Source organism: Pseudophryne corroboree, assembly GCF_028390025.1.
Source record: "Pseudophryne corroboree isolate aPseCor3 chromosome 3 unlocalized genomic scaffold, aPseCor3.hap2 SUPER_3_unloc_24, whole genome shotgun sequence".
NCBI classification, from domain to species: Eukaryota; Metazoa; Chordata; class Amphibia; order Anura; family Myobatrachidae; genus Pseudophryne; species Pseudophryne corroboree.
This window is the reverse complement of record NW_026967513.1, coordinates 621,678-632,105: the sequence shown is the minus strand read 5'-3', so window position 1 is coordinate 632,105 and position 10,428 is coordinate 621,678. Positions and strand designations below refer to the sequence as shown.

At 46.7% G+C, this 10,428-nt stretch overlaps 1 protein-coding gene and 1 long non-coding RNA gene across 3 annotated transcripts in view; one reads left to right on the top strand and one right to left on the bottom strand.

The window, feature by feature from the left end:
- LOC134983780 (oocyte zinc finger protein XlCOF7.1-like) overlaps positions 1 to 10,428 on the top strand; it is a 122,254-nt gene that overhangs the window by 54,953 nt on the left and 56,873 nt on the right. The window lies entirely within an intron of this gene.
- On the bottom strand, positions 166 to 8,701 carry LOC134983792 (uncharacterized). 2 transcript variants are annotated; one of them, XR_010191682.1, is made up of 5 exons: positions 8,662 to 8,701; positions 2,461 to 2,644; positions 609 to 687; positions 395 to 492; positions 166 to 260 (listed from the first exon to the last, which is right to left on the bottom strand). It is a non-coding gene; the product is annotated as an uncharacterized LOC134983792 (long non-coding RNA). The 2 variants fall into 2 exon arrangements; XR_010191681.1 differs by lacking the exon at positions 8,662 to 8,701 and adding an exon at positions 4,283 to 4,343.

Genomic DNA, 10,428 nt, shown 5'->3' with positions numbered 1-10,428 from the left:
GCCTTTATATCAGTCACATACGTCTCTTCTTCTCCCTCTATATCTTCTGCCTTTATATCAGTCACATACGTCTCTTCTTCTCCCTCTATATCTTCTGCCTTTATATCAGTCACATACGTCTCTTCTTCTCCCTCTATATCTTCTGCCTTTATATCAGTCACATACGTCTCTTCTTCTCCCTCTATATCTTCTGCCTTTATATCAGTCACATACGTCTCTTCTTCTCCCTCTATATCTTCTGCCTTCATATCAGTCACGTACTATAATGACATTTGCAAACAGATTAAACTGAGGTGAAACAGTATAATATCAGTGTATAAGACACACAGCTCCTCTACAGATCATATAGTGACAGTCACTTTGGTATATTGGAGAGACACTAAATCCAACCTACCTGATCCTCCTGTGGGATCCTGTGATTCTCCTCTGTACAATCCTGGGAATACAGAGGACGGGGTCATCTCTCTGGGGTATCTCTGTTACTGGGCCCATCTGTAGGAGACACAGTGACTGAGTACAGTGTATATATGTGATTATCAGGTGATGTGTGTATATAGGGGCCCCCATACCTGCTCTCCCCTGTACAATACATGACAGTCTCCTCTTACCCAGTTATGTGAGGGGCCGGTGATTCTCCATCATCACGTCCTTGTACAGACCGCTGTGTTCCTCTATATACTCTCCCTCCTGCATGGAGACATAGACAGTGACATTCTGACACCTTATAGAAACCTGACACACACAATGATACAGTAATCACCCAGACACATCCCCTGGTGTTACTGTATAATGTCCCATTCCCAGCAGTCACCTCTCCAGTCATCACCCAGACACATCCCCTGGTGTTACTGTATAATGTCCCATTCCCAGCAGTCACCTCTCCAGTCATCACCCAGACACATCCCCTGGTGTTACTGTATAATGCCCCATTCCCAGCAGTCACCTCTCCAGTCATCACCCAGACACGTCCCCCTGGTGTTACTGTATAATGTCCCATTCCCAGCAGTCACCTCTCCAGTCATCACCCAGACACGTCCCCTGGTGTTACTGTATAATGTCCCATTCCCAGCAGTCACCTCTCCAGTCACCACCCAGACACGTCCACTGGTGTTACTGTATAATGCCCCATTCCCAGCAGTCACCTCTAGAGTCATCACCCAGACACGTCCCCTGGTGTTACTGTATAATGTCCCATTCCCAGCAGTCACCTCTCCAGTCATCACCCAGACACATCACCTAGTGTTACTGTATAATGCCCCATTCCCAGCAGTCACCTCTCCAGTCATCACCCAGACACATCCCCCGTGTTACTGTATAATGTCCCATTCCCAGCAGTCACCCATAGAGTCATCACCCAGACACGTCCCCCGGTGTTACTGTATAATGTCCCATTCCCAGCAGTCACCTCTCCAGTCATCACCCAGACACGTCCCCTGGTGTTACTGTATAATGTCCCATTCCCAGCAGTCGCCTCTCCAGTCATCACCCAGACACATCCCCTAGTGTTACTGTATAATGTCCCATTCCCAGCAGTCACCTCTCCAGTCATCACCCAGCACGTCCCCTGGTGTTACTGTATAATGCCCCATTCCCAGCAGTCACCTCTCCAGTCATCACCCAGACACGTCCCCTGGTGTTAATGTATAATGTTCCATTCCCAGCAGTCACCTCTCCAGTCATCACCCAGACACGTCCCCTGGTGTTCCTATATAATGCCCCATTCCCAGCAGTCACCTCTCCAGTCATCACCCAGACACGTCCCCCGGTGTTACCGTATAATACCCCATTCCCAGCAGTCGCCTCTCCAGTCATCACCCAGACACGTCCCCTGGTGTTAATGTATAATGTCCCATTCCCAGCAGTCACCTCTCCAGTCATCACCCAGACACGTCCCCTGGTGTTCCTATATAATGCCCCATTCCCAGCAGTCACCTCTCCAGTCATCACCCAGTCACGTCCCCCGGTGTTACCGTATAATACCCCATTCCCAGCAGTCGCCTCTCCAGTCATCACCCAGACACGTCCCCTGTGTTACTGTATAATGTCTTATTCCCAGCAGTCACCTCTCCAGTCATCACCCAGACATATACCTTGGTGTTACTGTATAATTTCCCATTCCCAGCAGTCACCTCTCCAGTCATCACCCAGACACATACCCTGGTGTTACTGTATAATGGCCCATTCTTGGTTGTCACCGCTCCAGTCATCACCCAGACACGTCCCCCGGTGTTACTGCATAATTGTCCCATTCCCGGTTGTCACCTCTCCAGTCATCACCCAGACACGTCCCCCGGTGTTACTGTATAATGTTCCATTCCCAGCAGTCACCTCTCCAGTCATCACCCAGACACATCCATTGGTGTTACTGTATAATGTCCCATTCCCAGCAGTCACCTCTCCAGTCATCACCCAGACACATCCCCTGGTGTTACTGTATAATGGCCCATTCCCAGCAGTCACCTCTCCAGTCAGCAGCGGAATGATCTTGTTGGTGAGTTCCTGGAACTTCTGGTCACTGTGTCTCTCATGTACCAGTGAGTGAGGTGGAGGCACCGTGATGGGGCTCTGGGACCTGCTCAGTCCTCCTGTCACACGAGGATGGCTGCGGGGTGTCTCACGCTCACCAGATGTCTTCTTCACACCTCTGTGAAATGGGGGAGACATAAATATCACTGTAAATACGCCCAGATCCCCTCACCTCCACAGTCATGTCCCTGTATTATTACTGTAGATAATAGGATTTTGGTACCAGATAAATCCTTTTCTTTGAATCCACAGCGGGCACTGGAGTACTCTTGGGATATGGACGGTGCGATAGCAGGGATAGGCACATTTAAAAATTTAAATGTGTAACCCTCCTTCCCCATCCATACTCCCAATGTTTTTTTGCTGAGACAAATAGGAGCAACAGAGAGGATGAACAACGGAGAATTACATATAACATTATAACATAACAGACAACTATAAAGTTGACACATAACATAATGGACAACTAGAAAGGTGACACAACAATAGATAACAATCACCTTAACATTTGAACAAGTCGGTGAAATTGTGTTACCATAAGAACTATTGAACTTACCACCAGCCAGGCGAAACTGCTCTGGGTGGGTGTCCAGTGCCCCCCTGTGGATGCAAAGAAAAGGATTTATCTGGTAAGTACCAAAATCCTGTTTTTATTTTCATCCACTAGGGGTCACTGGAGTACTCTTGGGACGTAGCAAAATTTCCCCCTTGGGCGGAAGAGCTGTTTGGCACCTGTAACACTAGACGGCCAAAGCTAGAAGCTGATGCCGCAGAATTATCAAACTTGTTAAAGCGCACAAAAGTTTGCACTGATGACCATGTAGCTGCACAACAAGGAGGCGTCGTAGAAGCTTCACGACCTGCTACCCATGACGTTCCCACAGAACGTGTGGAATGTGCTAAAACAGATGCAGTCATAGTAACATAGTATCTGAGGTTGAAAAAGACAATTGTCCATCGAGTTCAACCTATTTGTGGTCTCCTATGCATGATGATTTGACTAAAATTTCTGACTGATGCTGCTGTCAGCAGTTGCATTTTATCCCTATTTATAGTAACTATAATGCATGACTATGCACCATACCCCTGGATATCCTTATCCATTAGGAATTTATCTAACCCATTCTTAAAGGTGTTGACAGATTCCGCCATTACAACTCCCTCGGGCAGGGAATTCCAAACACGTATTGTCCTTACCGTGAAAAAGCCTTTGCGCCGTATTGTGTGGAATCTCCTCTCCTCTAACCTGAGCGAGTGTCCACGAGTCCTCTGTGTTGATCTAACCAAAAACAGGTCCCGCGCAAGCTCTGTGTATTGTCCCCTTATATATTTGTAGATGTTGATCATATCCCCTCTTAGTCTCCGCTTTTCCAATGTAAACATGCCTAGTCTTTCAAGCCTTCCTTGTATTTCATCGTCTCCATGCCCTTAATTAGTTTGCCCTCCTCTGTACCTTTTCAAGCTCCAGGATGTCCTTTTTGTAGTACCGTGCCCAGAACTGTACACAGTATTCAAGGTGTGGCCTCACTAGTGATTTATATAACAGGAGTATAATACTCTCGTCCCTAGCATCAATGCCCCGTGTTATGCATGCTAATATCTTATTAGCCTTCTTTGCTGCAGTCCTACTTTGGGTACTACTGCTTAGCTTGCTATCTATGAGGACACCTAAGTGCTTTTCCAGTACAGAATCCCCTAATTTTACCCCATTTAGTAGGTAGGTGTAATTTTTGTTCTTGTTACCACAGTGCATTACCTTACACTTGTCTGGATTGAAGCGCATTCTCCATTTGGCTGCCCATGCTTCTAATTTAACTAAAGGAAGAGAAAAGATATACAGCGCTAATTGACACAGTGTATTCTAAAAGTATATATATTTAATAAAAAATGTGTAAATAAAAAAAATTTAAACAGTTTTAAAAAACCTACAATCTAGGTAGAGTATGTCTCAATATTGACTTCAGGTGGACTAGAAGATCTGTTTATACTGACACCAAGTGTACTAGGCACTCATCAACATGATTAAACCAACACATATACAGTCATATTAATGGACCAGATGTGAAATAGTTCATCCGATTGGATGTGGTTACCAAGTCTGTGTTCCGTTTAAAGAGGCTCCCGTAGAATGCAAGTCCGTGTGGCAACGGCAACAATTGTTGGGGTCCTGGTTCACAGTTTACTCGGAACTCTGTGTTCCATTAAGTGGGTTCTCCTATGGATGTGGTAGGCAATAGCAATGCCAGTAGGAGTCCTGGTTCACGGAGACAAGAAAGAAGCAAGGTCCTGGCTGTAGATGGTGGTGTGATGATGGTGCTGGTCAGCAAGTGTCCACACAGGTCTTTACCTAACGTGTTTCCTGCTCCAGGCAGGAAGCAGTGAGCCGCGCCTAGCTTCTTCCACCCGCACCCCCCGCATTATATACCAAGCGCCGGCTCTGAGTGACGGCGCCCTGCAGAAGCAGCAGCTACCCACCGTGGTCTGTGCACTGGTGGAAGCTGGAGAGCGCGGTAGATGTGTGATGTGATGGGTGCCCAGCAGCGGCAGTGTGATCTGTCCACTGCTGGGAGCTGCGCTGCCGGGAGCCGCGAGGTGTAGCCTGACAGGTGCCCAGCGGCAGCATTATTTGACCTCTGCTGGAAGCCGCTTCCCAGTTGTCTAGAGGGGCAGATTGTAGAGGCAGCACTGTTTGGAGCTGCGCTGCCAGGTGCCGGGGAGCGGGCAGGTGTGGAGCGACACAGACGCCCAGTGGCAGTATGTGTCTGACCGCTTGTGGTAGCCGGGAAGCAGGGGATATTGAGCCAGTAAAGCTATACCTTAGTAAGCAGCTCGTGCAAAACGCGTTCCCCGCACATGGCCCACTATCACAGCAACAAACAGGTCCAACGGAGCACTGACCGCCCGCTCCTTACCTCAGTGTAATGGGGAGGCTCCGATGGGGCTTCTCTCTAAGCTCCGTCCAGCTCCTGCAGCCATGGCTGAATAAGCTAACGCTGATGAAGGTCTGTGGGGGGCTTCTCGGTCTAAGCACCAACAAGCCTTTACTGCACAGCAGCACACACTCCCGGACTCACGCTTCTTAATAAGCTGGGAAGGGAGTGTGATTGATGAAAGAAAAAATATTTCGAAAAATTAAAAGTAAACCCTGGAATGACTCCAGGATGCGACCTTCCCTGGTGAAGGACACAAAAAACACTGAGGCATCTTGGGAGTATGGAGGGGGAAGGAGGGTTACACATTTAAATATTTAAATGTGCCTATCCCTGCTATCGCAACGTCCATATCCCAAGAAAACTCCAGTGCCCCCTAGTGGATGAAAAAGAAATAAGTGATGTCACTGTGACACTCCCAGATCTCCTCACCTCCCCAGTCATGTCCCTGTATTATTACTATAGATATGTGATGTCACAGTGATGCTCCCAGATCCGAACACCTCCTCAGTCATGTCCCTGAATTATTATTATTATTATTATAGATATAAGTGATGTCATTATGATACTGCCCGATCCTCTCACATCCCCAGTCATGTATCTGTATTATTACTATAGATATAAGTAATGTAAAGCTCACCCATTCCCCTCACTTCCCCAGTCATGTCCCTGTATTATTACTATAGATATAAGTAATGTCACTGTGACACTCCCAGATCCCCTCACCTCCCCAGTCATGTCCCTGTATTATTACTGTACATATAAGTGAAATCATTGTGTCATTCCAATATCCCCTCACCAGTCATGTCCCTGTATTATTACTATAGATATGTGATGTCACAGAGATGCTCCCAGATCCGAACACCTCCTCAGTCATGTCCCTGAATTATTATTATTATTATTATAGATATAAGTGATGTCATTATGATACTGCCCGATCCTCTCACATCCCCAGTCATGTATCTGTATTATTACTATAGATATAAGTAATGTAAAGCTCCCCCATCCCCCTCACTTCCCCAGTCATGTCCTGTATTATTACTATAGATATAAGTAATGTCACTGTGACACTCCCAGATTCCCTCACCTCCCCAGTCATGTCCCTGTAATATTACTGTACATATAAGTGAAATCATTGTGTCATTCCAATATCCCCTCACCAGTCATGTCCCTGTATTATTACTATAGATATTCATGATTTCACTGTGACAATCTCAGATCCCCTTACCTTCCCAGTCATGTCCCTGTATTATTACTATAGATATAAGTGATGTAACTGTGACACTCCCAGACCCCCTCACCTCCCCAGACATTTCCCTGTATTATTACTATAGTTATAAGTGATGTAACTGTGAAACTCCCAGATCCCCTCACCTCCCCAATCATGTCACTGTATTATTACTGTAGATATAAGTGAAATCATTGTGTCCTTCCAACATCCCCTCACCAGTCATGTCCCTGTATTATTACTATAGATATTCGTGATTTCACTGTGACAATCCCAGATCCCCTCACTTCCCCAGTCATGTCCCTGTATTATTACTATAGATATAAGTGATGTAACTGTGATGATCCCAGATCCCCTCACCTCCCCAGACATGTCCCTGTTTAATTACTGTAGATATAAGTGAAATCACTGTGTCATTCCAATATCCCCTCACCAGTCATGTCCGTGTATTATTACTATAGATATTCGTGATTTCACTGTGACACTCCCAGATCCCCCTCACATCTCCAGTCATGTCTGTATTATTACTATAGATATAAGTGATGCCACTGTGACATCACCACCACTCCCAATGAATAATAATAATAATAATAATAATAATACCAGGACACAACAAGCTGCTGTCCCTGTATAATAATACCCATACACAAAAACCTGCTCCCCCTGTATAATACTAATAACAACTGGACACCCCATTCTGCTCTCCCTTTATAGTAATAATAAAATAAAATGCTCCCTCTGCAAAATAATAATAATAATAATAATAATAATAAGAAGAAGAAGAAGACACAACAGGCTGCTCCCTTCTGTATACTAATAATAACAGGACACCACAGCCTGCTTCCCCTGTATAATAATAATAATGACAGGACACCACATGCAGCTGTCTCTCTATAATAATAATAATAATAATAATAATAATAATAATAATAATAATAATAAGTGGACATCACTAGGTACTCCTTCTTTAGAATAATAATAAGACAACAAAGGCTGCTCCTCCTGTGTAATAATAATAACAGGACACCATAGGCCGCTCACCTGTATAATAATAATAATAACAACTGCACGCCACAGGCTACTCCCCCTGTATAATAATAAAAATAATGCTTCCCCTGTATTATAACAGGACACCACAGGCTACTCCTCCTGTATAATAACAGGACACCACAGGCTGCTCCTACTGTATAATAATAACAGGACGCCACAGGCTGCTCCCCCTGCATAATAATAATAATAATAATAGGACACCACTGGCTGCTCCCTTGTATAATAATAACAGGACACCACAGGCTGCTCCCTCTGTATAATAATAACAGGACACCACAGGCTGCTCCTCCTGTATAATAATAATAACAGGACACCACAGGCTGATCCTCGTGTCTATTATGACAGCACAGGATGCTACCCCTGTATGCTATGACAACACAGGCTGCTCCTCCTGTATACTATGACAACACAGGCCGCTCCCCCTGTACAGCACAATGACAAAGGACACAACACCTGTAATGTCACGTTTATAGAATTACAGTAACGGCGGGGTCAGCGCCACCTGTGTTACGGTAACGGTGGGGTCTGCGCCACATGTATTACGGTAACGGGGTCTGCGCCACCTGTATTACGGTAACGGTGGGGTCTGCGCCACCTGTATTACAGTAACGGCGGGGTCTGTGCCACCTGTATTACGGTAACGGTACGGTCTGCGCCACCTGTATTACGGTAACGGCGGGGTCTGCACCACCTGTATTACGGTAACGGTGGGGTCTGCGCCACATGTATTACGGTAACGGTGGGGTCTGCGCCTCCTGTATTACAGTAATAAGACACTAGAGTGTCAGCCACCTGTACAGGAATAATGCAGCACCAGAGGCTGCTCCAGCTGCACTATAACAAGGCACCAGAGGCTGCTCCCCCTGTAGTACAGAACCTGACACCAGAGCTGCTCAGCCTATAGAATAAGAATAATAATATCATTACCTGCTGCCAGACACAGAAATGGCTGCTCTCTGCTCCTGCTGCCTTGTGGGAATGATAGTAGCTCAGACCAGGTGAAAATGGCCGCCGCTCCTGACGTCACTACACGGCCAGTGAACCTATTGCTGCTGCCGGACTGGTCTACAAGAAAATGGCCGCCGGCCTCCTGCACTGAGGACATAAATGGAATAGTCATAGTCAAAGGGCGGGGCTGTTGGCGGGTGTATTAGGGGAGGGGCCAGTAACTACGAAGCCGCCTTTGCCAATCATCCCCTACTTCCTGCCTGTGCGTTCCAACTTACGTACTGTGCGTTCCACATACAGGAAGTGAGTTTTCATCGACTGCTGCAGTCTCCCAGTGTCCGTGCAGATCAGGTAATGGCGTCTTACTATACAGGGGGAGCAGCCTGTGGTGTCCTGTTGTTATTATTATTATACATGGGGAGCAGCCTGTGGTGTCCTCTTATTATTATTATACAGGGGAAGCAGCCTGTGGTGTACTGTTGTTGTTATTATTATACAGGAAGAGCAGCCTGTGGTGTCCTGTTATTATTATTATACAGGGGGAGCAGCCTGTAGTGTCCTGTTATTATTTTTATTTTACAGGGGGAGCAGCCTGTGGTGTCCTGTTATTATGCAGGGGGAGCAGCCTGTGGTGTCCTGTTATTTTTATTATTATACAAGAGGAGCAGTCTGTGGTGTCCTCTTATTATTATTATTATTATACAGGGGGAGCAGCCTGTAGTGTCCTGTTATTATTTTTATTTTACAGGAGGAGCAGCCTGTGGTGTCTTCTTATTATTATACAGGAAAAGCAGCCTGTGGTGTCCTGTTATTTTTATTATTATACAGGACGAGCAGCCTGTGGTGTCCTGTTATTTTTATTATTATACAGGGCGAGCAGCCTGTGGCGTCCTTTTATTATTATTTTCTCTGACGTCCTAGTGGATGCTGGGAACTCCGTAAGGACCATGGGGAATAGCGGCTCCGCAGGAGACTGGGCACAAAAAGAAAGCTTTAGAACTACCTGGTGTGCACTGGCTCCTCCCCCTATGACCCTCCTCCAAGCCTCAGTTAGATTTTTGTGCCCGACCGAGCAGGGTGCAATCTAGGGGGCTCTCCTGAGCTCCTTAGAAAAAAGATAGTTTTAGGTTTTTTATTTTCAGTGAGACCTGCTGGCAACAGGCTCACTGCATCGAGGGACTAAGGGGAGAAGAAGCGAACCTACCTGCTTGCAGCCAGCTTGGGCTTCTTAGGCTACTGGACACCATTAGCTCCAGAGGGATCGAACACAGGCCCAGCCTCGGAGTCCGGTCCCAGAGCCGCGCCGCCGGCCCCCTTACAGAGCCAGAAGCAAGAAGAGGTCCGGAAAATCGGCGGCAGAAGACATCAGTCTTCATCAAGGTAGCGCACAGCACTGCAGCTGTGCGCCATTGCTCCTCATGCACACCTCACACTGCGGTCACTGATGGGTGCAGGGCGCTGGGGGGGGGCGCCCTGAGCAGCAATATTAACACCTTGCCTGGCAAATATACATCACATATAGCCCCCAGGGCTATATGGATGTAAATTAACCCCTGCCAGATTTTCAATAAGAGCGGGAGAAAAGTCAGCCGAAAAGGGGGCGGAGCTATCTCCCTAAGCACACTGGCGCCATTTTCCCTCACAGCTCCGCTGGAAGGACGTCTCCCTGACTCTCCCCTGCAGTCCTGCACTACAGAAAAGGGTAAAAAAGAGAGGGGGGGCACTAATTTGGCGCAGGTTTACAGT